The sequence below is a fragment of the Schistocerca nitens genome, chromosome 8 (assembly GCF_023898315.1).
Source record: "Schistocerca nitens isolate TAMUIC-IGC-003100 chromosome 8, iqSchNite1.1, whole genome shotgun sequence".
Lineage (NCBI taxonomy): Eukaryota > Metazoa > Arthropoda > Insecta > Orthoptera > Acrididae > Schistocerca > Schistocerca nitens.
In genome coordinates, this window is record NC_064621.1 from 559283575 (window position 1) to 559308923 (window position 25349).

The 25349-nt window shown below is 45.5% G+C and overlaps 1 protein-coding gene and 1 non-coding gene across 2 annotated transcripts in view; one reads left to right on the top strand and one right to left on the bottom strand.

Annotated features, from left to right (window-relative positions):
- LOC126199674 (uncharacterized) overlaps positions 1-25349 on the bottom strand; it is a 439743-nt gene that overhangs the window by 193245 nt on the left and 221149 nt on the right. The gene's annotated exons all lie outside the window — the stretch shown is intronic.
- Trnas-uga (transfer RNA serine (anticodon UGA)) lies at positions 8856-8930 on the top strand. The gene has a single exon. It is a non-coding gene; the product is annotated as a tRNA-Ser (tRNA).

The following is a 25349-nucleotide window of genomic DNA, read 5'->3' on the forward strand; positions in this document are numbered from 1 at the left end:
GCTACAATTTTCTGGAGCTGCTTGTACAGCAGTATCCTCCCGATATGCTCACTGAACTTTCGACGATCCTTGAGGCTCCATAATATGCTTTTATTGAACTGTACTGAAATGCTTGTCAAAATTCAAGAGTTGATAAACTATGTTGAAACTTATACAGCGTAAAGAGAGGACAACTGACAATCAGCTGACGAGGTTTTATGACTCTGAAGATACCCCGAATAAGAAGAAAAATTCAGTCAACAATAGCTAACAAAGTACACTACTGGCCATTAAAATTGCTACACCACGAAGATGACGTGCTACAGACGCGAAATTTGACCGACAGGAAGAATATGCTGTGATATGCAAATGATTAGCTTTTCGGAGCATTCACACAAGGTGACATAAGTTTCCAACCGATTTCTCATATACAAACTGCAGTTGACCGGCGTTGCCTGATGAAACGTTGTTGAGATGCCTCGTGTAAGGAGGAGAAATGCGTACCATCACGTTTCCGACTTTGATAAAGGTCGGATTGTAGCCTATCGCAATTGCGGTTTATCGTATCGCGACATTGCTGTTCGCGTTGGTCGAGAACCAATGACTGTTAGCAGAATATGGAATCGGTAGGTTCAGGCGGGTAATACGGAACGCCGTGCTAGATCCCAACGGCCTCGTATCAGTAGCAGTCGAGATGACAGGCATCTTATCCGCATAGCTGTAACAGATCGTGCAGACATGTCTCGATCCCTGAGTCAACAGATGGGGACGTTTACAAGACAACAACCATCTGCACGAACAGTTCGACGACGTTTGCAGCAACATGGACTATCAGCTCGGAGACCGTGGCTGCGGTTACCCTTGACGCTGCATCACAGACAGGAGCGCCTGCCATGGTGTACTCAACGACGAACCTGGGTGCACGAATGGCAAAAAGCCATTTTTACGGATGAATCCAGGTTCTGTTTACAGCATCATGATGGTCGCATCCGTGTTTGGCGACATCGCAGTGAACACACATTGCTAGCGTGTATTCATCATCACCATACTGGCGTATCACCCCGCGTGATGGTACGGGGTGCCATTGGTTACACGTCTAGGTCACCTCTTGGTCGCATTGACAGCACTTTGAACAGTGGACGTTACATTTCAGATGTGTTACGACCCATGGCTCTACCCTTCATTCGATCCCTGCGAAACCCTACATTTCAGGAGCATAATGCACTCCCGAATGTTGCAGGTCCTATACGGGCCTTTCTGGATACAGAAAATGTTCGACTGCTGCCCTGGCCAGCACATTCTCCAGATCTCTCACCAAACGTCTGGTCAATGGTGGCCGAGCAACTGGCTCGTCACAATACGCGAGTCACTACTCTTGATGAACTGTGGTATCGTGTTGACACTGCATGGGCAGCTGTACCTGTACACGCCATCCAAGCTCTGTTTGACTTAATGCCCAGGCGTATCGAGGCCGTTATTACGGCCAGAGGTTGTTGTTCTGGGTACTGATTTTTCAGGATTTATGCACCCAAATTGCGTGAAAATGTAATCACATGTCAGTTCTAGTATAATGTATTTGTCCAATGAATACCCGTTTATCATCTGCATTTCTTCTTGGTGTAGCAATTTTAATGGCCGGTAGTGTATGATGTCATTTCTCTGCGTTTTGTCTCATCTGACAGAATGAAAAGAGAATGTTGTCCGAACGATTGGTGCTATTGCCACCTACCAAATATCTCTTTTGCGCTTCGTAACAGAATCCCAAATCATGTGACAATTGTGGACTCATAAGACGCGGCCACGGCTAGCCGTCTGTGACCTGCAGATGAAACCAAAGTAAAGAAACGTCATTCCGCGCAGTTTCAGTGCGACGTGTTCCAGGAGAGGACGGAGACAATTCTGTTGTTTTCATTGTTTTCAGCGCTTCTGGGTCACAAGCGGTTCTGCTCTGCGACACGAATAGGTAGGGCGGGAACGATTGCTCAACCATGGACTCCAGAAGCTGGATGATGCCGTGACTCTCTTAGCCGTTTCCAAAGCTAAATTTACCCTACACCCACGCAGGAACGTCGGCGCGTACTGCAGACAGCGTCTTGGTAACCACTACGACACGGTTGCTACTTTGAAAGATGTAGTTCGTGTAGCTCTCAGGAAGTTACCACAGAATCAGATTCCCTGGGCACAAGATTTTATTGTGTTACATTACAATAACACGATCGCAAGTTAAGCTGTATATGGTAGTATATTATTTAGTAAAGCTCTCCAGAGTCCGAAGACTGAGTTGAATTTAAGTGTTTCATTAGGCACGGTTTGTAAGGTGTCAGGCAAATCCAACACCTTCCATGAAAACCCTGACATGATAAGCAAATCCAGTAGTATGTCACATAGCTCCGAAAAATCGTGACATTAAATTAACCAAAGTAATACGAGTAACTAGTGAGCAAATGGAATACCACAGACTAACACAAGAATGCCTAAATCCATGTCATACCTTCCCACCGTGAGACAGACGCAGTTCTGAGGGAAGAAACGAGAACAGAAGCCGAGAGCACAACCGTGTTAAGCTGGAAGGCGCTACGATAAGGAACGGACACCCACGTCGCCAGCTAACCGCTAGGACCACCCCAGCTGCAAGTTTTAGCGTGAGACTTTTTGCGTCTCTGTTACGTCAGGACCACCCCCCCAGCCCATGTTAAAAGCTAGATCCCTCCAGAAGAACAGTATAGATCTTACGATAACGCTAAAAGGACCACACCAGCTTCAAGTTTTAGCGTGAGACTTTTTCGCGTCTCTGATACGTTGCAAACTTTAAAAACATTGCCCCACCACGAAAAGTATAACGTTTCTCATTGGATGGACAGAATTTTTGAAGGTGGAGCTTACGGTTAACATTGAGACCCTGATTGGTCAGATGAAAACACAGCCAGATAGTTTTTTTTAAACCAACTTCGGTAAATTGTAGTAAGGAGAAGTTAGAAGAGAGTTGCTTCCGAGACGGCGAGGTGAGCGGAGCTGTGCTGCTCGCCGCACCCTGACGAACACCGACAAGGTAATGAACGCACGCGATGCCGCCTAACAAAGCATAAAGCTTCACTCAGAACTGCAGAAGTCTCATCTGTTACACCCCCTTTTTGCGTAATACTAGTGTCGATCGTCAATTAAAGCTCATGGTGTTCACATTTGCCACTTGAAGTAAAAATCTGAAACGCGATGATTTTTCTGTTATATAGTTATTGAGAAGCCACATCAGCCATTGTAATTTACGACAAGTTAGATAAGTAATTAAAGATAATTGAGGGTCACTGTAGACCATTTTGATAGTTTTCTCTCTTGTGAAACTTAATTTAAACCTAGATTATAGATGTGATATGGCATAGGTCATCCTTCGATCCATTGTAGAACTTGGAAACCCATTCAGGGAACATTCGTTCACATTTTTGTTGAACGCTGTTGGTTTTTACCATCCTGTATTAAAACATTTCCTTTTATCAATAGTGCAATTTATAAACAATGTTTTGTGAGTAGAATAAAATTTCCAATGGTAAACTTTTCGACGTTATTTTACCAGCTAACTAAAAATAGGAAAGCCTTGAACCCCCTCCACTAAATTTAGTTAGTATTAAGATTCTTTTACAGGGAGTGCAGTGGAGCTGACGCTGAAATCATTAAGTATTTGGTTATATCATCGCTAGTCTCACTGAACTCTTCTGGACTCTACATGTCATGTGTGGTCTGGCGTCTTCTTACCAGCAACAGGTCCCAGGTTCAAACTAGTCAATTCGCTAAAAATCACGCTCAGAGCGTCGTTGCGCGAAAGTGGTAGGGAGACACGATATAGAACAGACAGACAGCACGCAGAATGTTAGAGGTTCAACTAGAGATCGCACGCTCGCGCCTTCTCTTCCATCGGTCCCTGAACTGACTTATCCAGCGGTTATAGGGGACCCACAATACAATTTAGTACGCACTTACACCAACGCATCAAACTGTAATATTTCACATTATCAAATGATTGCCTGAGGGAAACGACGGAACAGGTGACAGAAAACATTCAAGGCCTTACTGGGAATATAACACACGACCTCTGAATTTGCGTCTAGCACTTATCAACGGAGTCATAGAGCCAATGTTTCTAAAAATTCTGTTACGTTGAAAGAAAAGTGTAGATAATGTAAGAAAGTAAAGGACATTTCGTAGACGTCTTCTACATCTATATGATTACTCTGCAATTCACAGTTAAGTGCCTGGCAGAGAGTTCATCGAACTATGTTCAAGCTATTTCTCTACCGTTCCACTCTCGAATAACGCGCCGGAAAAACTAACACTTAAATCTTTCCAAGCGAGCTCTAATTTCTCTTGTTTTATTATGATAATCATTCCTTCCTTTGTAGATGAGCGACAACAAAATATTTCGCCCTCTTGAGGATTGAAATTTCATGAAAAGACCTTGCCGCAACGAAAAACGCCGTTTATGTGATTGCCACTCCAATTCGCGTAGGCTATCATATCCGGGCCACTTTCTCCCCTATTTCGAGTTAATACAAAACAAGCAGCCCTTCTTTGAACTTTTTCGATCTCCTCTCTCAATCCTATATCATGAGAACCCCACACCGCACAGCAATACATCAGCAGTGGGCGGACAAGCGTAGTGTAACCGGTCTCTTTAGTAGCCCTGTTGCATTTTCTACGTGTTCTGCCAATAAATCGCAGTCTTTGGATTGCTTTTCCCGCAACATTAACCATGTGATCGTTCCAATTAAAGATATTCGTAACTGCGGTGCAGTAGCATTCTTGTGAGATAAGCAGCAATTTCTCAATTCAGACTGGAATGTATATCGCAAGGATAAGCTAGCCGTCAGTATCGAATATTCAGTCTGAGGACGAAATGTTTAACACAAATGGATAAAACACAAAGGCAATGTAAATAAGTCTTGGACAAGCAATGTCGAAAAAGGTTGTGAAGGATGGAAAAGACGGACAGTGGTTCAATTAGCGTGTTAGAAAGTTGTTACGTAAGCAAAGAGAGCTTCATCCCCAACTTACGCCAAGTCAAAGACTACTTGAGATACAAAAAGCTGAACGAAATGGAAATGAGCGTGAAACCTGGTTTACTCCGGAGTGATTGGAAGCCAACACTAGCGAACAAGCATTCTCAGACAGTTTCCCAGTGTTCGCTACCATTCGCTTGCATCTGTGAGCAAGTGTTTACACTAGGGGGAACGAAGGATAACGCGCAATTACGTGCATAGCGTATGAACACTGTATTTTTGTTTTGTACGCTAATAATCGGTACACAAGATACAACACTATCTATTTAGAGCCACTTTGATATTCGAAGATGATTCTCTTCGTTTTCGGTGAAGTACGCTAAAATCGTAGGAAAACATGAATTGGGGTCTATATTTGTACGTAAGCGAGAAATGTAGGTCCACCTTTCCTTAGCGTTGTTCGAAAATTTTGCACATATGTCGGTTGGTGCTTTTCGCTGGCTTCTCATTAAAATTAAGAAGGAAATTTCAAAGCAGTAGTTACTGCACAATCAACATAAAGTGAAGAAAGTGAACATTTACAACCTGGGTATTAGAATAAAAGACATTTATTTCAGTGAATGTTTCGCATTTTAATAGCTGCTGTCTCTCAGGTATTGCCTGATGTGCTGAGTGACACATGTGAAGCACTTCAAGGATTTTCTTAAAGCACATATAGGAAAGACAATGTGAATAAAATATGATTAATGTGAGAGAGGATGAATCACTCCCTCACTATTTTTCATATTCAAGGCTACTCTTTAATGTTGATTTTACACCCAAGACATCATTTTTGTGAGACAACTGTAAGATTTAAACATGAGTAGGAATTAATGAGAGCATGTACGTTGTTAATACTGTACATGCAGGATCCTTATGGTGGCTCTCCTTCGAACAGTATTTCCTGGAGTTGGGAACGAGCAGGCATTTTAGTGATTTAACAGTAAATCTTGCAGTGGACGTTTTGGGCTTGGAAGCCATGTGCAGCTATTAGGGAAACGACCTCGAAGCTCTTACCGGGGACAGAACACTGGTCCAAAGGATTTCTCGGACCAGTCTGCGGACAATGTTTCGAACAGAGGGACCTGGATCTACCAGTTAGTTGCGTCTACCACGGCAGGTGCAGAGGAGCAGGAGATACGTAGGTTGCCCAGCCAAGGTGTTTCGACAGTGTTGTAAACGCCCTTTGTAAACAGGGAGAGCGGGGCCATAAAATTCCACGAGTTTCCATGTTCACCATGGACTGGATGCTGTCAATGGAGCCGCCAGGTGGTGTCGTCCCTCTGCTTGCCGAGGTTTTTGGGAAGCCTCAGGACTTTGAAATAATTTTAGGATGGAACACGACATTTAGGGCATCTCTGAAATGGTCTATGTTGGAACACAATAGTACTTCTCTTAGTTTAGCTGAGGCCTTTGATCAGACACAGTGTAACATTCGGCCGTCCAGATAACGATTTCTGTGATAAATGTGTTATTCACTTTATGGCTAAACAGAAACTCAAGACATGCTGAAACTTCCTGGCAGACTAAAACTCTGTGTCGGTCCGAGACTCAAACTCGGGACCTTTGCCTTTCGCGGGCAAGTGCTCTACCAACTGAGCTACCCAAGCACGACTCACGCCCCGTCCTCACAGCTTTACTTCCGCCAGTACCTCGCCTCCTACCTTCCAAACTTCACAGAAGCTCTCCTGCGAACCTTGCAGAACTAACACTCCTGAAAGAAAGGATATTGCGGAGACATGGCTTAGCCACAGCCTGGGGGATGTTTCCAGAATGAGATTTTCATTCTGCAGCGGAGTGTGCGCTGATATGAAACTTCCTGGCAGATTAAAACTGTGTGCCGGACCGAGACTCGAACTCGGGACCTTTGCCTTTCGCGTGCAAGTGCTCTACCAACTTTTTATTGGTCAACTTCCATCTGAGTTTAAAAAGGTGAAGATAATATCTGTTCTGAAACCTGGCAAACCCAGCAACAGGGTAGAAAACTATCGCCCCATTTCCCTACTCAGCTGCTGCTACAAGCTTTTTGAAAGGCTAATATATAACAGAATAAGTAGCGCTATCTTAGAGAACGTTCCAGTTGATCAGGCAGGCTTCAGACCAGGGCGTAGCTGCTGCTACCAAGTATTGTCTCTCACATCCTTCATAGAGTCAGGATACCAAATGAAGCAGAAAACATCTGTGGCATTTGTTGATCTAACTGCCGCCTTCGACACTGTGTGGAGGGAAGGCCTTATCTACAAATTTCTCCGCATCATACCCTGCAGAACAATGGCTCGACTGATTAACAGCATGCTAAGTGATCGGAAGTTCCAGTTAATCACTGGAAGCAACATAAGTAAGGAGAGGAAGCTGAACAACGGATTGCCTCAAGGATCGGTTCTCTCACCCTTACTGTTCAACCTATATCTATCTGATCTACCTGACACTTCGTCCAGAAAATTCTGCTATGCCGATGACCTGGCTCTAGCCGTCAAACACCACGAAATGAAGACAACAGAAGAGATTTTAGCCAATGACCTATCTGCATTAGACAATTACTTCAAAATCTGGAGACTCCAACCCAGTGTGGGTAAAACAGAAGTGTGTTGCTTCCATCTAAATAACCAGTTGGCGAACGTAAAACTGGAGGTAAGTTTCAGAGGCAGAATTCTTCGTCACAACTGGAACCCAAAATATCTTGGTGTCATCCTGGATCGTACACTATGCTTCAAACAACACCTTCTTAACTTAGCTCAAAAGCTGAGGACTCGAAACAACATCCTCCATAAGCTATGCGGAACTACCTGGGGATCTACAGCAACCACCCTGCGAACTTCAGCTCTGGGCTTGGTATACTCAAGTGCTGAGTATTGTGCACCTGTTTGGATGAATAGTCATCATACAAGGCTTGTTGATACCCAGCTGAATACGACAATGCGCATAATATCTGGCACAATCAGATCTACTCCAGTTTATTGGCTTCCACTGTTAACCGGTATAATGCCTCCTGATCTACGCAGATGTACTGCCCTTATGAGAGAATTCCACAAGATCTCCAGGAATTCTAACCTACCCGTGCATAGCGACCTGCCACTTTTAAATCGCAAGAGACTGAAATCACGTCATCCAACTCTGTGCGATGCTGCTGACATGGTTGCTAAGAATTTCAAACCTCTTGAAGAATGGAAAGGTCGGTGGGAAGCAGTGACAGATGTGCACCTGCATAACATCTTCTCAGGTGCTAAACTTCCAAGTGGATTCGACTTACCACGCAAGACGTGGTCTACTCTCAACAGAATCCGTACCAGCCATGGGCGGTGCAGGGATGCTCTCTTTAAGTGGAAGAAGCTGCCTGATCCAGCTTGTGACTGCGGGGCTCCATACCAGACTGTTCACCACATTGTCAGTGAATGCAGGATTCGAGCCTATCACGGCGCCAAAGAGGACTTCCTGCTAGCAACTCCAGATGCAGTGCGCTGGATTGAAGGACTAGATATTCAGTTGTAAAGACAAACTTAAGTTTCTTGTGTGTCAATATGTACATATGTATATGTAATTTCATGATATGTCTGTATTAGCCATACGCTAAATAAATAAATAATTGGTTTTGTTTTTTAAATCTCATTTTGTTCGCTTTTGTTCGTTGCATCTGCTCGGGGCGGACGTCGTAAGACATCCATTGAAGTTCGTTGTTGATCGATTAACTCAGTTTTTTTATTACAGAGAGCACGTAAGCCTCTGACCGAACACGCTGAGCTACCGTGCCGGCGTCTCCTGCAAGGTTCGCAGGAGAGCTCCTGTAAAGTTTGGAAGGTAGGAAGCGAGGTACTGGTGGAAGTAAAGCTGTGAGGACGGGGCGTGAGTCGTGCTTGGGTAGCTCAGTTGGTAGAGCACTTGCCCGTGAAAGGCAAAGGTCCCGAGTTCGAGTCTCGGTCCGACACACAGTTTTAATCTGCTAGGAAGTTTCATATCAGCGCACACTCCACTGCAGAGTGAAAATCTCATTCTCAAAACATGCTGCTTAAAGTGGCCGTGGGAAGAAACATGTCGGGAGCACAATGTCTTCTACTCCCTGCATACAAATTTACGAGTCAGGAACTGGCTGCTTCTTCAGGAAAGAGAAGAATATTATTAACTTTGATTAGGATTTGCCGATGGGTGGATCAGATGAGTTAGGGGGGACACATGGAGCTCGTGGAGTCTTGGGATTGGCAGAAAACCCTTGTTTTGAGCTTTTGTGGAGTTCACCGAGTTTGATGGAAAGTGAGGAGCATAGAAAGTTCGTCCTCGGATTCAGACTGGAAAGGAATCTGGTCTTCAGTGGGTTGCATTTGGGACACTCATCCTGAGCGTGACTTCGCACTGGCATTGTTATGGACTGGGGAGCCTGTGGTGAGGACTTGGCTGTACCGACACTTTAGACCTAAGTCGTCTCAGACAACTTATTGTGCCGAGGGCAGTCTTATTCACGTCAAGTCTGCCACCTGACTTTTGATTTCCTTGTGGGCACTACAATATAAGAGAGTCAAATTGGCCATGGTATGACTGGCGAACGGGAGCGTCACATGCTGGAATCTGCTGAGACTTCAGGGCTCTAGTAGAGAGTAACTGTGATCCATCTAACAGAGCGCCAGCTGTGACTTTGCATACTTCGTGCCTGTGATAACGAATCACAGGCGCCGCACATCGCTAGTCAACAGATGCTTGCTCCACGACTGTCCCCTGGGGCAGCGCTGCACGTAGAGACAGGAGTCCTGCACTGCTTCTCCTGCCTGTTAGGGCAAGCGGAATCACAGCCTCGCCATTTGTTCTCATCTGCACCAACGAAGTAAAACCTGCGTGTAGAATAAATCCATCAAGTTTATTCAGCGTCAGATAATTTCAGATTGCGTTATCCATGTTCTGAGCCAGAGTAAACGGTTTAATCAGACAAACCTTAGTCCTTGCCAACCAATCGCCACCCAGTGTAGTGTTAACCATTTGTAGCATCTATTTGTGTTTCCAACAGTTCGTAATTTGAAACTTCCTGGTAGGAGAGCATCTGGGAAGTTTGGAAGGTAGGAGACGAGATACTGGCAGAAGTAAAGCTGCGAGGACGGGTCGTGAGTCGCGCTTGGGTAGCTCAGTTGGTAGAGCACTTGCCCGCGGAAGGCAAAGGTCCCGAGTTCGAGTCACGGACTAGCACACAGTTTTGACCTGCCAGGAAGTTTCATATCAGCGCACATCCCACTGCAGAGTGAAAATTTCAATCTGGAGCTTATGATTTACTTACCATCTTGCTTAACTTTTATTGTTTGTCCTGTATAGTGATGAATAAAATTTTGTCATAATTTTTTATAAAAGATCAATCCTGTGTTGATTTATTAATCACCCATCAATAATTGACTATAATAATAAAAGTGCCACCATTTCATTAAATTATTTCAGCATTCAAGTTCATACAGATTCTGATAAATGAGGTAATCTCTAATGCAGCATAAAAACAACAGCCACTGCCAAAGGGTAAAATCAGTTTAGCAGCTGCATGGGCCAGGGAGACAAGTGGAAGTCTTACTAGTTAGAGTGATTGCTATTTGGGCGTAAACTAATAGTCGCCTGTAGCCTTTCAAACCATAGTGCAAGACCAGTGTAGTCCTGCAAATGAAATGTGAAATCTATATAGGGCCTGTTACATAGACTACTTAAGGGAATCTGCTGTACAGTTTGGAAGAGGGCAGACAGAGTAATCCTGGGTAAACCATTTTTATTAGGTAGGTGCATACGTTCGTAGCGACCTTGTTTTGCAATTGGTGTTTGTGAAATCTTATGGGACTTAACTGCTAAGGCCATCAGTCCCTAAGCTTACACACTACTTAACCTAAATTATCCTAAGGACAAACACACACCCATGCCCGAGGGAGGACTCGAACCTCCTCCGGGACCAGCCGTTTGCAATTGGTATTCTGGTTGCTACGGATTTATTTATCGATCGTCATTTTTTATTTGTAGTTCATTGTTGCTATTTGAGTTTACATATTGTCATTTTGTGTTCTGGAAATAATGAGTAGAGCTGTGGACGCTATAAAAATGAGTGCCAAGTGGAGAAATCGGAACATTTCCGACACACTTCTGTTTGAGTTCAACAGACGGGTGACAGCAGCGGAGGTAGCCAGGAACATTTGAGCCGTGTGTGGGGATAACGCCACTGGGCGAACACGGAAGAAAATTATTTTCTCGTTTTAAGAAAGATCGTTTTGACACTCTCCATGTTCAGGAAGATCGTTTAAACGGAGTAATCCACAACGATCAACGTCAGTGTATTAGAGAGCTGCAGACGTGATGAATTGTGATCATTCCAGCATCGTGCGACATTTCCATGCAAGGGGCAAGACTCAAAAATTGAGTGTATGGGTACCGCGTGCTGTAAGTCGAAAGCACGAAACCCGCCGGGTGTTCATACGTGCATCTCTACTTGCTCATCCTCAACTGGCTCGGGAACAACACCGGCCGTTCCTGTCCCGCATCGTTACTGGCGATGAGAAATGCTGTTTCTGCTGGAACAGCGACGGTGTGGTGTACTACAAATTGATTGCGCCAGGTGCGACCGTCACTGCTCACATTCATTGTCATCAACTGAGACGTTTTACGGACGCAGTCCAAGAACAACGACCAAGAAGACTGCATGAAGTGCCGCTACTCCACGACAACGCCCGCCTCAACTGAGACGTTTTACGGACGCAGTCCAAGAACAACGACCAAGAAGACTGCATGAAGTGCCGCTACTCCACGACAACGCCCGCCTCAACTGAGACGTTTTACGGACGCAGTCCAAGAACAACGACCAAGAAGACTGCATGAAGTGCCGCTACTCCACGACAACGCCCGCCTCAACTGAGACGTTTTACGGACGCAGTCCAAGAACAACGACCAAGAAGACTGCATGAAGTGCCGCTACTCCACGACAACGCCCGCCTCAACTGAGACGTTTTACGGACGCAGTCCAAGAACAACGACCAAGAAGACTGCATGAAGTGCCGCTACTCCACGACAACGCCCGCCTCAACTGAGACGTTTTACGGATGCAGTCCAAGAACAACGACCAAGAAGACTGCATGAAGTGCCGCTACTCCACGACAACGCCCGCCTCAACTAAGACGTTTTACGGACGCAGTCCAAGAACAACGACCAAGAAGACTGCATGAAGTGCCGCTACTCCACGACAACGCCCGCCTCAACTGAGACGTTTTACGGACGCAGTCCAAGAACAACGACCAAGAAGACTGCATGAAGTGCCGCTACTCCACGACAACGCCCGCCTCAACTGAGACGTTTTACGGATGCAGTCCAAGAACAACGACCAAGAAGACTGCATGAAGTGCCGCTACTCCACGACAACGCCCGCCTCAACTAAGACGTTTTACGGACGCAGTCCAAGAACAACGACCAAGAAGACTGCATGAAGTGCCGCTACTCCACGACAACGCCCGCCTCAACTGAGACGTTTTACGGACGCAGTCCAAGAACAACGACCAAGAAGACTGCATGAAGTGCCGCTACTCCACGACAACGCCCGCCTCAACTAAGACGTTTTACGGACGCAGTCCAAGAACAACGACCAAGAAGACTGCATGAAGTGCCGCTACTCCACGACAACGCCCGCCTCAACTGAGACGTTTTACGGACGCAGTCCAAGAACAACGACCAAGAAGACTGCATGAAGTGCCGCTACTCCACGACAACGCCCGCCTCAACTAAGACGTTTTACGGACGCAGTCCAAGAACAACGACCAAGAAGACTGCATGAAGTGCCGCTACTCCACGACAACGCCCGCCTCAACTGAGACGTTTTACGGACGCAGTCCAAGAACAACGACCAAGAAGACTGCATGAAGTGCCGCTACTCCACGACAACGCCCGCCTCAACTGAGACGTTTTACGGACGCAGTCCAAGAACAACGACCAAGAAGACTGCATGAAGTGCCGCTACTCCACGACAACGCCCGCCTCAACTGAGACGTTTTACGGACGCAGTCCAAGAACAACGACCAAGAAGACTGCATGAAGTGCCGCTACTCCACGACAACGCCCGCCTCAACTGAGACGTTTTACGGACGCAGTCCAAGAACAACGACCAAGAAGACTGCATGAAGTGCCGCTACTCCACGACAACGCCCGCCTCAACTGAGACGTTTTACGGACGCAGTCCAAGAACAACGACCAAGAAGACTGCATGAAGTGCCGCTACTCCACGACAACGCCCGCCTCAACTGAGACGTTTTACGGACGCAGTCCAAGAACAACGACCAAGAAGACTGCATGAATTGCCGCTACTCCACGACAACGCCCGCCTCAACTGAGACGTTTTACGGACGCAGTCCAAGAACAACGACCAAGAAGACTGCATGAAGTGCCGCTACTCCACGACAACGCCCGCCTCAACTGAGACGTTTTACGGACGCAGTCCAAGAACAACGACCAAGAAGACTGCATGAAGTGCCGCTACTCCACGACAACGCCCTCCTCAACTGAGACGTTTTACGGACGCAGTCCAAGAACAACGACCAAGAAGACTGCATGAAGTGCCGCTACTCCACGACAACGCCCGCCTCAACTGAGACGTTTTACGGACGCAGTCCAAGAACAACGACCAAGAAGACTGCATGAAGTGCCGCTACTCCACGACAACGCCCGCCTCAACTAAGACGTTTTACGGACGCAGTCCAAGAACAACGACCAAGAAGACTGCATGAAGTGCCGCTACTCCACGACAACGCCCGCCTCAACTGAGACGTTTTACGGACGCAGTCCAAGAACAACGACCAAGAAGACTGCATGAAGTGCCGCTACTCCACGACAACGCCCGCCTCAACTGAGACGTTTTACGGACGCAGTCCAAGAACAACGACCAAGAAGACTGCATGAAGTGCCGCTACTCCACGACAACGCCCGCCTCAACTGAGACGTTTTACGGACGCAGTCCAAGAACAACGACCAAGAAGACTGCATGAAGTGCCGCTACTCCACGACAACGCACGCCTCAACTGAGACGTTTTACGGACGCAGTCCAAGAACAACGACCAAGAAGACTGCATGAAGTGCCGCTACTCCACGACAACGCCCGCCTCAACTGAGACGTTTTACGGACGCAGTCCAAGAACAACGACCAAGAAGACTGCATGAATTGCCGCTACTCCACGACAACGCCCGCCTCAACTGAGACGTTTTACGGACGCAGTCCAAGAACAACGACCAAGAAGACTGCATGAAGTGCCGCTACTCCATGACAACGCCCGCCTCAACTGAGACGTTTTACGGACGCAGTCCAAGAACAACGACCAAGAAGACTGCATGAAGTGCCGCTACTCCATGACAACGCCCGCCTCAACTGAGACGTTTTACGGACGCAGTCCAAGAACAACGACCAAGAAGACTGCATGAAGTGCCGCTACTCCACGACAACGCCCGCCTCAACTGAGACGTTTTACGGACGCAGTCCAAGAACAACGACCAAGAAGACTGCATGAAGTGCCGCTACTCCATGACAACGCCCGCCTCAACTGAGACGTTTTACGGACGCAGTCCAAGAACAACGACCAAGAAGACTGCATGAAGTGCCGCTACTCCATGACAACGCCCGCCTCAACTGAGACGTTTTACGGACGCAGTCCAAGAACAACGACCAAGAAGACTGCATGAAGTGCCGCTACTCCACGACAACGCCCGCCTCAACTGAGACGTTTTACGGACGCAGTCCAAGAACAACGACCAAGAAGACTGCATGAAGTGCCGCTACTCCACGACAACGCCCGCCTCAACTGAGACGCTTTACGGATGCAGCCCAAGAACAACGACCAAGAAGACTGCATGAAGTGCCGCTACTCCACGACAACGCCCGCCTGCTTTCTGCTAGACTGACAAAAAACACTGTACAGGCGTTGGATTGGGAAGCCATTCCGCATTCACCTGATTTTGCGCCCTTAGATTTTGACCTTTCCCCTTCACTATCGAACAGCCCTCAAGTTACTTCCTTTCCGGATGGAAATGGGCTCAGAACTTCGCGCGAGGAGTTCTTCGCTCAAAACCACGTGGTTACTAGAGTCGCGGAATCGAAAAGTTAGCCCAGCGTTGGCAGACTGTTGTAAACAGTGAGGGAGAACATATTATTGATGACTGAAGTCACTGTTACCTGCATCTGCTGTGTTTATTAAACTTATGCAAAAACGCTACGAACATATGGACCAACCCAATATTTATCATAAAAAGTCTCTACACTTAACAGGGATAAATCGGCTATGTACGAGGTGCGGCTAGAAAAAACCGGACTGATGCTGGAAAAAACATTTATTTACAATTATTTACAATTTCATGTTATCTCATTCAATGTACTCTCCTCCTCGGTCTCTACACCGCTCCATACGAATTTTCCACTGTTCATAGCAATGCTGCAGATCATTTTCGGTAATTCCATACATTACTTCCGTCGCTTTTTCTTTTACTGCTTCAACAGTCTCAAATCTAGTTCCTTTCAAAGCTGACTTGACTTTAGGGAAAAGAAAAAAGTCACAGGGGGCCAAATCAGGTGAGTAGGGTGGATGATCTAAGATGGGAACGTTGTGTTTTGCCAAAAACGTCTTCACTGACAACGCACTGTGAGCTGGGGCATTGTCTTTGTGAAGGATCCATGACTTTTTTCTCCACAAATCGTTCCGTTTTCTCCGTACTCGCTCACGTAGTGTAGCCAGGACGCTAATGTAGTAATGCTGATTCACTGTTTGTCCCTCTGGTACCCAATCAATGTGCACAATCCCTTTGATGTCAAAAAAAAAAAAAAAAAAAAAAAAAAAAAAACAATCATCATTGCCTTGAATTTCGATTTTGACATTCGTGCTTTTTTTTGTCGTGGAGAACCAGGAGTTTTCCAATGCATCGATTGGCGTAAGTAAAAAACCACGATTCATCGCAAGTAATAACATTTTGTAAGAAGGTGGGATCACTTTCAATGTTTTCCAGGATGTCAGAACAAATCATTCTTCGGCGTTCCTTCTGTTCAATTGTGAGACACTTTGGAACCATTTTTGAACACACTTTGTTCATGTTGAAACTTTCATGAAGAATCTGCCTAACACTTTCCTTGTCAACTCCTGTTAACTCAGACACTGCTCTGATTGTTAAACGGCGATCTTGTCGAACAAGTTTACCGATTTTTTCAGTGTTTGCATCAGTTTTTGCTGACAATGGTCTGCCAGTGCGAGTGTCATCACTGGTGTCTTCGCGGCCATCTTTAAATCGTTTAAACCACTCAAACACTTGTGTTCGCGATAAACAATCATCGCCGTACACTTGTTGTAACATTACAAACGTTTCACTTGCAGATTTTCCTAGTTTGAAACAAAATTTGATGTTAACACGCTGTTCTTTCTGTACACTCAACATTTTCCGACGCACAGACAAAACGTCAACTACTTAAAACAGACGCCACGGGCAGACTGAGTGCAGGAGGCAGATGAAACTCGAGCAGTAGGCGGAGCGAGAGTCACGTGACAGGCCACGCGACTTTCAGCCTTATTGCATTCGTTTTATTGTTTCACCAGTACTAGTCCGGTTTTTTTTCTAGCCACACCTCGTAATTGTAGACACTATGAATGTAAGCAACTAGAACCAAAGAGAGGTGCTTCGGCAATTTTCTACCTATCATATTTCATTTCGTTCGGCCTTTGTGCGGTGAATCTCTTGGATCTCAGAAACACTGTGATGTCTATAATCTTCTGTCAACAATGTTACATTATCTTCGGACCACTCCATCGCTGAGCCACATTACATGAACATGATGATAAAGGAAAGTAGACAAAATAGAGATAGGTTCTGTGTGCTACCGCCGAAGCCGAGAGATCGCGAACATCCTACAGTGGCTCGCTAAAAGACCGACAACTAGCGGAACACGAGCGAACGCTAGCGTATGCGAACCGAACACGACGGAATGCAGTTCGCTCGCGCTCGCCTACTGTTAATACTTATGAGAATTCTCCTTCGCTGATGCTCGGTCGCTTGTGTTCACTCTGGTGTAAGCCTGACACAAGGAGAAATTCGGGAAGTGTTCTTTGAATTCGAAAGTCAAATTTTGGCAAACAATGTGCGCCGGCCGCTGGTGGCCGAGCGGTTCTGGCGTTACAGTCTGGAACCGCGCGACCGCTACGGTCGCAGGTTCGAATCCTGCCTCGGGCATGGATGTTTGTGTTGTCCTTAGGTTAGTTAGGTTTAAGTAGTTCTAAGCTCTAGGGGACTTATGACCTCAGCAGTTGAGTCCCATAGTGCTCAGAACCATAATAATAATAAAACAATGTGCTTAAAAGCTGTAAGAAGTTTTGGAACTATCTACCCCGAATGGAAATTATCGCTGAGATACCTTACTGCTCCCGAAATTGCTTCATCATACAAGATCGTAATACGGTTCCTCCTTGCAGTCATCGTACGAGCTGCAGATATCGAGGTAAGCTATCGTCAAACTGGAAGTGAAGAGAAACTCCTCAGCAGCGGAAACGCCACTGGACCACACGAGATTCTTGTGAGATTCTACAGAGATTACGCGAAAGAAGTTACTCCCCTTCTAGCAGAAGTTCGTAAAGTCGCTGAAGCAGCGAAGGATACTAGCGAATAGAAAAAAGCGCAGATCATTCCGGTTTTCGACAAGGTTTGTGACTTCCATAAACATAATTATAGGCCTACATCGATGACGTAAATCTGTTGTAGAATTGTGGCACTCATATTGTGATATTTCTATAAAAATCCACACGGATTCTGCAAAGAAATACTGCAAAACTGAGCTCGATCCGCTCGTCCGCGAGATACAGAGCGCAGCAGACATCGGCGCCTAAGTAGATGCCGTGTTCCTTGACTTCAGGAAGGCATTCGATATACCCCCGCACAATCTTTAAATGAACAAAATACGAGGTAACCGAGTATTGGACCAGATTTGTGACTGGATTCAGGACTTTCTGAAAGATAGAACTCAGTACGTCGCTCTTAACAGAGCAAAATCGAGGTCGTGAAGTTTATGACGTGTGTGTGGGAAGAATGTTCGATGCAGAGGAAAAAAAAAACACACACTGATGTGTGTGCATACTAAGGCACCACATATAAAAATATCTGCCCTTATACCTTTCACACTGTGTAGTTAAATGAATCAGTGGATAACGCTGAAAGCTCGAAGGGGTTGTTCTCAGGTGATGCGATAGTCTATAAGAGGGTAGCAACACCAGAAGAGTGAAGCGAGACCTGCAGTGGATCGATTATTGGAGCAGGGATTGCAAGTGGATCCTTAACGTAAACAAATGTAACGTAGTGCACGTAAACAGGGGAAAGAGCTCCACTACTGTACAATTACACTGCTGGTGACAAATCGCTAGAAACAGTAACTAACGAGAAATACCAAGGAGTAACCATCCGGAGTGAGAAATAGGTGCTAAGCTGTCATTCATTGGAAGACTTTTAAGGAAATGTAATTCATTCACGAAAGAAGTGGCAGTGGATTCCAAAACACTTGGTCGACCGATTTTTAAGCATTTTTCATCAACTTGAAACACGTACCAAGTTGGATGAATAGAACAGAAAAATAAGATCCAACGCTCCGCCACAGATCTTTTAGTTGGCGCAGACCATTACGGAGATGCGCCAACAATGTATGCATGCATGTTTGCATATCCAATATGGCTTTTTTTCATACATAATTCAATGCAAAGTTCCTTTTTGTGTGTATAGTGAACAATCGAAAGCTGTTGCTTGGATTCCCGTAGTACGTGGAAGCCGGAAACAAGTGGAAGCTAATACACTTTTGAGATCCGAGAACTTTTACGAGAATAACCAGCAACTTTTCTCCACCGACAGTTGTACTCTACAAACTACTGGCAGTCGCCTGGCAGAGGGTACTTTTCATTACACGAGTTATTAGGTTTTCTTCGCAAACCGTTCACATAAGGAGCGCTAGAAGAATCACTGTTTATATGCACAGTATAATTACGCCAATCTCGTCTTCCACGGCAACACCGGACTGAGACGTAGGGAGGTGTACTGTAACCCTAGATTTCTCATTTAAAACTGTGTCCTAAAACCTCTTAAGTAGGCTTTCGTGGTGTAATTGGCGTCTATCCCAAAGAGTGTGGAAATTCTGGCTTTTCAATACTAAAATGAAACTAAAGGTACAGATCAAAATATTTACCAATACCAGGATTCGAACCCGGGTCTGCTGCTCACTAGGCAGACGCGCTAACGACTGTGGCACCCTCGCATAGTTGCACGGACTACCCTAGCACACCTCGCTTCAAATTCCCACTCGCACCTCAGCCCGCTTGGCATTCCTCCAGCTCTACAGAGCCCCTCCCTCCAACTGTGATGGAGCCTGGTGAGCAGGAGACCCAGAGTCGAATCGCGACCTTGGTACAAATTTTCATTCGTTGTTTCAGTCGGCGTATACACATCACACATGTTCGAAACTTGAAAAGTCTCCGGAATCATATAATTTCATGTGATTAAAGCATCTGTGTCTGGGATTCAGGCACGATCCTCTGTTTCTTTCGATGCTGAGGTGCTATTTCAAAACAGTTCAAGAGCCTCTGCAGTGCTCTTCGCTTTTAGGGCGAATACCATGTGGACTGAGGCGTGAACGGGAATTCAGATTAAGGAGGGTGGCGTGCCAGCGCAGTTCGAGCATTTGTGCAAAGCTGCTGTGCCGGGTTGGTGGTTATGGCATTTGCCTAGTGAGCAGGAGACCTGGGTTCGAATCCCTGCAGTATTTAAAGTTTCCATCGTCGCTTCAGTCCGCATAGAGTTTTCAGTATTTCCGTACTGCTCTCCCGTGGCCCAAGCAAACATGTAAATAATCTTTGTATAAGTTCAGTGTCCCTATTACTTCTATTTGGTATGGGTCCCGAAGAATATCCTAAGATGGGACGCACAAGTGATTTGTGAGCAGTCTCCTTTCTCGACTGACAGTATTTTCCCGGTATCTTGCCAAAGCACATGCCTTACCTACGTATGAGCCTGTGTGATCATTCCATTTCGTGTCGTTGTTTCTGTCTCTAGTCCGGGGATCGGTTCTATGCAGCTCTCCAGGCTAGTCTCTCCTGTGCAGGCGTTTTCAGCACTACGTGACTACTTACTGAGTTCGAGCGTTGGCCTCCGTCTACAATTTTTACACCACACACTCCCTTCCGTCACAAAATTTACGATCCCTTGTTGCTTCAGGACGTGTCCTACCCAGCAATCTCTCCTTTGTGTCAAGTTGTGGCACAAATCTATTTTTTCCTCAATTCAGTTCACTACCCCTCCCCACAGTACTTAATCGATCTACCCATCTAATCTTCAACATTCTTCTGTAGGAACATATTTCAAATCTTGTCTCAAAAGCTTGTCATCCACGTTTCGCTCACGTACAAAGATACACTCCAAACAGATACTTTCAGAAAAGACTCCCCAACATGTAAATGTCGGTGATTTGACATGTTTGGTAAATTTCCATGAAATAATGTAACATTTTTGTTGCGCTTTCATGGTTGGTACGCTTGATTACTCCAAGGATCGAATGAAGAATTTCCACAACGTACAGAGTGCAGATCATTGTTGACAGGCGTCGGAGCTGGTCAGTGTGTCGAGCGTGATTGAAAATAGAGAAAACCGAGTTTCGTGCTGTTGTTAAACATTTTCATTTGAAGGTTTGAACTGTCGCATAAATCAAAACAGAATTGGATGAAGTTCACGTGAACTTTGCACCATCACTTAAGACCATTTTCTTTTAAATTAATGAATTTAAACGCGGTCGGAGAAACACCGAAGACGAAGTGCGTTCCGCCCGTCCAATAGAAGTCAGCACAAACATGGTATTTCAGATCCATTCCGTATTTCTGGATTCCCAGAAGGCTTTTGACACTGTACCACACAAGCGGCTCGTAGTGAAATTGCGTGCTTATGGAATATCGTCTCAGTTATGTGACTGGATCTGTGATTTCCTGTCAAAGAGGTCACAGTTCGTTGTAATTGATGGAAAGTCATCGAGCAATACAGAAGTGATTTCTGGCGTTTCCCAAGGTAGAGTTATAGGCCCTTTACTGTTCCTTATCTATATAAACGATTTGGGAGACAATAAGAGCAGCCGTCTTCGGTTGTTTGCAGATGACGCTGTCGTTTATCGACTAATAAAGTCATCAGAAGATCAAAACAAACTGCAAAACGATTTAGAAGAAATATCGGAATGGTGCGAAAAGTGGCAGTTGACAAATAACGAAAAGTGTGAGGTCATCCACATGAGTGCTAAAAGGAACTCGTTAAACTTCGGTTACACGATAAATCAGTCTAATCTAAAAGCCGTAAATTCAACTAAATACCTAGATATTACAATTACGAACAATTTAAATTGGAAGGAACACAGAGAAAATGTTGTGGGGAAGGCTAACCAAAGACTGCGTTTTATTGGCAGGGCACTCTGAAAATGTAACAGCCCTACTGAGGAGACTGCCTACACTACGGTTGTCCGTCCTCTTTTAGAATACTGTTGCGCGGTGTGGGATCCTTACCAGGTAGGACTGACGGAGTACATCGAAAAAGTTCAAAGAAAGGCAGCACGTTTTGTATTATGGCGAAATATGGGAGAGAGTGTCACAGAAATGATACAGGATTTGGGATGCACATCATTAAAAGAAAGGCGTTTCTCGTTACGACGGAATCTTCTCACGAAATTCCAATCACCAACTTCCTCCTCCGAATGCGAACATATTTTGTTGACACCGACTTACATAGGGAGGAAGATCACCAAGATAAAATAAGAGAAATCAGAGCTCGTACGGAAAGATATAGGTGTTAGTTCTTTCCCCGCGCTATGCGAGATTAGAATAATAGAGAATTGTGAAGGTGGTTCGACGGACCCTCTGGCAGACACTTAAATGTGATTTGGAGAGTATCCATGTAGATGTAGATGTATAAAGGAAACCATTGTCAGTATCAGTGGAATGGTAATGCAAGATCGCCGAATAAAAATTTGTGAGATTCCTGAGACTTCAGGCATCTCAACTGAGCGAGCGCATGATATTCAGCACGGAGAATTGGCTATGAAGAAGCTGTGTGTGATGTGGGCGCCGTGATTGCTCAGTCCACAAAACGCGCATCCAGCACATTTCAACACAATGTCTGGCGGCGTTTAATCGCAAAGTGCAAGACTTTATGCGCTGATTTGTGACTGTTGATGAAACGTGGATCCATCATTAAACACCACAGTCAAAACGGCAGTCAAAACAATGGACGAAGTTTGGTGAAAGTGCACCGAAGATGGCAAGGGCCATTTTGTCAGCTGGTAAGGTAATGACCATTGTTTTTTGGGTTTCTTCAGAGAAAATCCTAATAGATTATTTGGGAAAAAGGAAGACCTATAATTGGGCCCTATTATGCTCTTTTGCTGGATTGTTTGAAACGCAAAAAAGTGCTCTTTCACTAGTATAACGCACCCTCCGACTCAATGGCGACAGTGCATGAATTGAGCTTTGAACTGGATCCTCATCCACCAATTCACCAGACTTAGACCCAAGTGACATCCAGTGTATTGCCAGATTGCGTTAGGTCTTCTCTAATTTTCTCAGTGTGTCTGCTATATTCATGGTTGAGACTGAGTTTCTCATAGTACATCAGTATCTTCTTTGTCAGTTCTGCTTGAATTCGTGTGTTTCATATGGCCTTAGAACTCCAGGGGTCGTTTCCTTATGATATCACTCAGGGGTGCTATGTGTTGATGCACTTCCATATTATTCCTGACGTTCCACTCGTCATCATTGTTCTTCCTAGGTCCTAATATCTTTTTGATAAATATGCGTTCTCTGTGCTCCATCATGTTCAGCAGGTCTTTCTGATCGGATGTGTGTCTGCAGCATAAACTACCAGTCTCCGCCTAATTTCTGTACTGCAGTGACGAACTTTGGCATTTTTGCTTATACTTTTCTTATTATAGAATTAACTGATAGTCCTGTGTGCTGTTTCAATTTAACAATACGAGACTCAGTCGTCTCTCTTTCTGTGATGTTCTACGAAATGATATCACCGAGGTGCTGAAATTTCGTAACCCGTTTGATGCAGCCAAGTTTAGTGTCAAGGATGGCAGAACTTGCGCTGGTCATACATCTGCAATCCGGTTTTTTGTGCCAGTGTTTCTGAAGAGCGTGGCTAAGTCATCAGCAAACGCCAAAGAGTCGATCCCGACTTCTTTCCTTTTGCCTCTTCCTAACTTTATGCCATGATTTGTCATGGCCAGCAACGTGCGCCATTCTCTTGCGACTGTAAAACCAGGTTAAAAAATGCTGGCAACAGGGCGTCCCCATGTCGCACGCCAGTCTTGATGTCTCTCGCACGGATTTCACTTTGGACTGAGTGTCGATGGGTGTGCTCTTGACTGTCTTATTATTACATCAAAACGTTTAATTTATTTTACTGTATTATTACGAATATCGTAGGTATCTGTTGTAAGCTAAAAATGAGCAAGACGGCAAATTATATTGGGGTGGGGAAGGGGGAGAGAGAGGAGGGAGAGGGGAGGAGGACGGAGAGATCCAACCCTGGCTGTGGGCCAGAGCGAGAGGCAGGTGAAGCAGCTGCCCCCTACCCCCCACTCCGAAAAAAAAAATCATCGCGTACCGAATTCGAATTTTGCCTCGTCAAACAGACGGATGCGTCAACTCGGTATCAGTTTGAAGAGAATTGTAATATGTAACCGATGCTGAGTGGCAGCAAGTGGTGGTGTAAAATCTCAAAACAATGGCCGCCCTCGCCCCCACTCCTCCTGTCCCTCCCAAATGTGTGTGAAATCTTATGGGACTCAACTGCTAAGGTCATCAGTCCCTAAGCTTACACACTACTTAACCTAAATTATCCTAAGGACAAACACACACACACATGCCCGAGGGAGGACTCGAACCTCCGCCGGGACCAGCCGCTGCCCCTCCCCCATCACCCCACAACCTCAGATGCTGGGTATGCTATTGTGTACAACCCTTTGTATCAAATACAATACATCCGTTTCTAAAGTACACTGTATCCCGTGGTAACGCCTTCTTTGATACCCTCCGCAGCTGACCACGCAAGCCATTTATCACTCTCAGAACAACCAATGTCAGTAGCAAATAGGGCCAAAGACTCCCAGCCGTCGGACCTGTCTTCAGGAAAGAAAGGTTAATATTGTAGCGCGATTACCTTCGGACACAGTGCTACAGTCTTGTCATCAGTTCCCTGATCCAAGCCCTTACAATGGAAATGAAGCGAAAGCTATTTTTAGATTTCATAAAAAAATATATTTTTCGTATATAGGCTGAAGGGGCGAGTGAAAATTTATACCAGGGCCAGGAATCGAACCCGGGTCTCCTGCTTACCAGGCAGGTGCGTTAGTCACTAAGCCACCTTTTTTTTTTTTTTTTTTTTTTTTTTTTTTTTTTTTTTTTTTTTTACAAATGGATAAAAGGAAGGCCGTTCTTCTTCGGCTACATAAACAGAATAATAGGAAGTCGTCCCGTTACGACAAAGGATGCTCCATACTATAGCCCGCTGCGAATTTTTCGATGACTGTCTTCTCGTTGCTGTGTTGTTTCCGTTGTTTGTTCAATCTCATAAAAAAAAGGAACTGGGAAGAGGTGCTATGGTTATCTTCTCATGTCATCGATAATCCAGCTGCGAGGCGGATTATGGAATGCGCTCCAAAGAAAATTAGAAAAATATTGCCTATATTTAGGGTTCTTGACGATCGCACAATGTCGTTCGTTGAGATAATACCAAAAATCGGGTACTGTCTTGTCGCCATTACCGAAGAGGTAGTGAACAGCGTGGCCGCTGATCCACGTCACAGAGTTCGTTTTTGCTCGTGGGAAATAAATCTGATCGGGGAAAAGAAGTGATCGGGTAGTTATCCTGTCGGGAGTCGTGCGTGTGAGAAAAGCCAATATCTGACGCACCAAATACCAAACGTCCTTTGCCGACCCGCATTCGAAACGATGTTCATCCGTGTCAATCACTTGGCATGTGGCACACAAGGGTGAAACAGCTAGGTGGATGTGATGTAGGCGGGACTGGCACAACTGTTTCCCATTAACAGTTACGTACCATGCAGATTGCACGTTAGTATCAAGGGTGGTGGCACTCACTGCCTGCCACACAGCGCGCCACTTTGTGTTGGGGTGTTTGCTTTCAATCACATTCGGCGTCCTGTTCATTTGCATGGCAGCATATACCGCCCTCGTCATCATCAAGCGTGTGGGTAGTAGCGCGGTGCGGATGTAGCTTAATTCAAGGAAGAACTGGCTAATGTAGAAGAAAGGTGCTGGGATGTCCGATATCATCACAGGGGGTGCGAGTGAGATTGGTCGT